Genomic DNA, 5,619 nt, shown 5'->3' with positions numbered 1-5,619 from the left:
GGCTAGAGCCTTCGCTGGCGTACGCAACAGATCACCAGTTTCATCACAATCGAATGAATAGTTTAGGAACGTATAGGGAAAAACATAAATTTTAGTGTCGTTAGTATAGAGTTTATTCCGGAGGACTCTGTAGTAATAACCAGTATATACCCACTAGTAAATAGTAGTTAAACTTTGATTCTGTTTTCCTGTAGTATAATAAGTAAGAAGACGTTTATTTTTGTGCCTAACTGGTAAAATACTACACCAATATACAAAAGACCAAACCAAAGAGAGAAGACGAAGCGCGTTTCGGAAAAGGTATAATTTCGATAAAGGTATTCAGTATATAAAACATGTATAATTATATTAGAACCTGCACGTCACATTTTCATCCCCTTTAAATTGCGACTAATCACGTGACAAGCGTGAATGATCTCATATCTGATAAAGTATTAGTCTCAGTAAAAGGAGAATCGAAAATATCAATTAATTTTCAACGTTTTACAATTTATGATATTACTCGATAAATGAAATTGTTCACATCTATTTGGAAATGATAAGATGTTTGAACATATCTCTAGAAATGTTCCAATTGTTTACAAATATAAAAATATCATGTTCCAATTACGATGAAAGGAGATCTCTACCTTAAGTGTGCTTCACACGACACCAATGGTTTATTAGTGTCGTGCGCAAAAAGGCTTTCAAAATTCATTATCTGCGAGATTGTTCACAATTGTCCGATACCAGCTCTGTCTTAACGATATAGATACGAGATAATTAATTGTTAATTCCATTGTTTATTTGTAAATAAGTAGATAAATTAAATTTAATAATTTTTGTTAATTTTTTCCTCACATTTAATTTTAGGTGAAATTTTTAAAAATCAGCGAGATTTACAACATGAAGATGTCTACAACTTTAGCTCCTAACGACATCTCGCGTGGAATGGTGTTTATGATTAATACGTCTTTGATTCGTCTTATTTTTTCTACTCACAGGGAGATGGCAGCACATGTATATTAAAAAAAATAACCGTTCTAAGATGTGAAATAAATGTTATCGTAGTTCTTATTGGAATTTAATGCAATTAGAAATAAAGTTTGTTTGTTCGCACTCACCATTGCCGTCGTAGTAGACAAAATAATGTTAAATTGGAGCAAACCTGTTAGGAATAATATTTTCAAATTTTCTTTGTACTTTGATATATTGTTTATATGAAAGTTATTTCTACATATACAATAAAAATAAAATGTAGTGTTCGTTGCCTTATGAATCGTCATTTTACAGAATTGTATTAAATGTAAAGATACCTCCGGTTCCGAATGTAGATTCTACCGAAAAGAACCAACAAGAAACTCAGTATACCCAAGTACCCAATAGTCAAAAAATTTAAGCTATCTTGTACAGGGTATAGTTACTCTTTTCAAATATTCAAGATACAAGTTATGTCAACTATTCACTTGACATAACTTGTATCTTGAATATTGGACATATAATGGCAGGATATCCTGCCTGAAAGTCAACAAGTATTAGCTCCAAGCTTTTTTATCCTCTATTTAACCTAGTGTTGAATAATATGGGTTATATTAATTTGTTTTACAAACTGATTTGATTTTATGAATCGGCAAAGTTAAAAATACCTGTGGTTTTTTTTATAAAAACGAATACTTTGCCGCAGGAAGGATTTATTGACTTTGCGGAGTCGGAAACTTGACGTTATAAGCTTATACTTACTTCTAGTGGTCATACAATGAATTATTACATAAAAACTGATCAATATTATCGTTAATAACATCCCGAATGAATTACACTATATTTCTCCTATTGCGAAATAGCAACAACAAATCCTCGTCACGTCCTCAAAACGGCGGATCTCTCGCGTGATTCTCTTCCTCAATATTGGTAACAGCGAGTGAACGATATCGCTGAAACTTCTTTGAATTGTTCACTCATATATAATAATATATTAGAAGATATGTCACACGACACCCGCACACATAAACGATTAAAAGTGAGACGATATCAAGGCGCTAAACTTATTTACGTTAACGTCACCGAGATTTTGGTATCGAAGAACTAATATGATCAAATATTACTGTATTTGTTATCCTTAAGTAGCTGGTTAAAGTATAAAGCATTAGCAGCCCGTAAATGTCCCACTGCTGGGATAAAGGCCTCCTCTCCCTTTGAGGAGAAGGTTTGGAGCATATTCCACCACGCTGCTTCAATGCGGGTTGGCGGAATACACATGTAGCAGAATTTCGTTGAAATTAGACACATGCAGGTTTCCTCACGATGTTTTCCTTCACCGCCGAGCACGAGATGAATTATAAGCACAAAGTAAGCACATGAAATTTCAGTGGTGCCTGCCTGGGTTTGAACCCGAAATCATCGGTTAAGATGCACGCGTTCTAGCCACTGGGCCATCTCGGCTCATAAAGTATAAAATGAGTGCTTAATTTTAAATATATCTCATATATATTTAATATTATGTTTAATAAGAATCCTAAACCGGTGGTAGGTTTACATTTAATAACACGGTTATATGACGATTCAAGAGTGTTTTTAAGGGCCTACTTGAACATAGAATGTTTAGATTTGATTTGATTTTAGTAAAAAGGGTAATAACTACCTATTTAAACTACCTATTAAATCGTAAGTGAGCTTATGGAACTACATCTTAGGTTGGTGCAATGGTGATAAGAGGAATGTTTAATATTTATTACAGTAGCAATTTCTGCGGACAGTGGAAACCGATTAACATCAGGTGGTCCATTTGCCAGTCGACCTACCGAAATGACATAAAAAACGCTTGTTTAAGTAGGTACCCACTTTTAATACAATACAAATGTTGGTGATGCATATATGACCCAAGGAATGTGGTGGTCGTGACCACTTACCATAAAAAACGCACTGCAGTAATATTTTCAGCTTCAATATCAATATTCTTTCGTTTGAATTTCAATTATTTTTCTTTATTCAATCAACGAATCATTTCTTCATAAGAATCTCTTATCATTTGTTGAAAAATCTTTTATGACCATGATACATGAATTTAAGATAAAGATGCATTATGCGTTATGTTGACCGTGTGAAAGCTATGAGTAATTGAAAATAGTTGACAATAATCCCTGGGCATGCAACGATTGCTTCCGGGATATTTAAAACGATTGCAAAAATCAAATAAAGACACGAATTTCATTCGCCGATCCTTCTCCGGTCGCAGTATATTGGTTGGACAGAAGGTGAAGTAATTGGTTGAATAGAGGAATTTGAATTTTGAATAAAATGTCCAGCATTAATCATATTTATAGTTTTCGGAAAGAGATGTATAAATTGTTGAACAGCATCAGTATGAGGAAATGAACACTAACACAAGCTGTCCTTCATATTTTTTGCATCATCTCAGCACACTCGGCGACCCTTAACGAGCGGGTCACTCGTGACATGCGCAGGCACAGACGGCGCTTTGAAACTCGACTCGCTCCGCCCACGGTCACTTGGGGTTGTCAACGGTCGAAGAATTTTGCGGGTTAAGAGCTACTTATTGAAATAAATATGATAAATATTATCTCTCTTCAAAAAAAATATTCAAATAAACGTTGGAATTTCTATAGAAGCATAAAATTAGCTATACTGTAAGTCAAAGACAATATCATTACATATAAAATAACAGCTTTTTATAATGACGTAATTATAAATTAATTAAGTTTTAGGATATGAAAGGTCTGGGGGAAATGTTGTTTTGTTTGTTTAAGAAGTTTGGTTCGAAATCATTACTGTAAAGAATATTTTTCTTTATTCGAGTTGGCTTAAAAAGCACTTTTGAATAGAATATTACAGTGTTTAATTAATTATAAACCACCGGCTCGCAAAGTAGATTCTACCATTAAGAGCCGGCAAGAAACTCCGTAGTTACTCTTTTCCACCATATCAATTACAGAGTATGTATGAGTTATATTCAGCCTAAATATCAACAAATACTAATCTTTAATATAATCTTTTATTGAGCAATATTTCTTATTTATCAATGTTTTTTTTTTTAGAGTTTCAAATTTTTTATTAGGCCAAGCTAAAAATAGCTGTGGAATCTTATTATAGAAACGAATACCGTGCCCTAGGAAGGATGTATCAACTTTGAAAAGTCGGAAACTAAGTGATATTTAAGTAAGTTTACCTTTCCTCCTCGTGTCCATACAATGATTAAACGGTGACAGTTTCTTTCAAAAAGATGTACATAAGTATATTATTGTGAATATACATAATATTGTTGTAAACATATTGCGAAGGAGTCTCGAGCTCCAAGATTATAAATAGATATAGATTGATTATAACATAAGCATAGTCAGGCAATGCACCATATCCAAGAACGTACAATTTCATAAATAACAAGTCTTGCCAAACTCAACCTAGTTTGGGCCTGCGTTTTCTTTTCTGGCGGTTTGGTTGAATTTTTCGTAAAGCATTTTTGCCACGACGTTTTTCAAGTTGTACAACTAGCATTGGTCATATCTTTGTTGCGTTCCATCATTTACTTTCCAGGTCTTAATAACAACTATAACTTAACAATTATACAAATAATTTTAAATAAATTCAGCTAAAATAGCGTGGTATAGGCTCAGAACATTTCATTGCTTACGTTTTATATTATTTGCATGTTCGGTCACCACAAAGCCAAGCCCTTATTTTAATTACGCGGTCGCCGCGGCGACGGCGTCAAATGTCATTTTAACTGTCGACCATTTTGTTTTTTGCTCCCGCGCTTTTTCTGCGCGAGCGGTCATAAAATTTGTTATTAATACAGTAAAATTTCGGATTAGGTGGTATTAAATTCGAAACAAAGCAAGAATTTAATTGGTAATTCGTGTCCCACTGCGGTATTTGTACGTTGCAGCAATATGGTTTTATTGGTTTTGGTTGTAAAACGGAGTGAGCCCGTCTTGTGTTGTGTAGAGGGTGCTTTTAAATCAATTAAACACCGATTCTTTATGTTAAATTATTTTCCGATTTACAAAACACTATTTTTTATTCATTCTTATTGCGAATTATTTTTTTTTACCATAAATTAAACACAGGAAATTAAATTAAACCAGTTTATTTACTTTTTAGATAAGTACCATTTGTGATATTATGTATACTATTATATACAATAATTAAAAGCATTTTTTAATCAATACTATATAGATTAAAAATACATGTAAAATATAATATATAATAATGATAATTCCCATTACAATAGGTTAAGAAAGATAAATTATAATCGTGGCTATCATATTACACCTAGATAAGTACCCATATTTGCCTTAGAAACTAACTTAAATCGACAACTATTTACAACATTGCACCCATCTTAATTATTTTTACACAAAACATGTTTATACTGTGGACCATCCATAGACAAAGACATTTTCCCGCGAATTTATCTTTAATTGAGATTTATTTTAAGAGATATAATTATGAATAACGTAGGTGATATATATTTATTCTTGTTATTGAATAATTAATACTTAAAACAATTTTATATTATAAAATGATAATCCTCTGTCACAGTGGTCTACGATATCGCTCACAGAATATTTCAGATCAATAGAATGTACAAATGAATACAAGTAAGTACTTACTATAGGAATACTT

Source organism: Vanessa atalanta, chromosome 18 (genome assembly GCF_905147765.1).
Source record: "Vanessa atalanta chromosome 18, ilVanAtal1.2, whole genome shotgun sequence".
In the NCBI taxonomy this organism is placed as follows: domain Eukaryota; kingdom Metazoa; phylum Arthropoda; class Insecta; order Lepidoptera; family Nymphalidae; genus Vanessa; species Vanessa atalanta.
Note: the sequence above shows the minus strand (reverse complement) of the source record.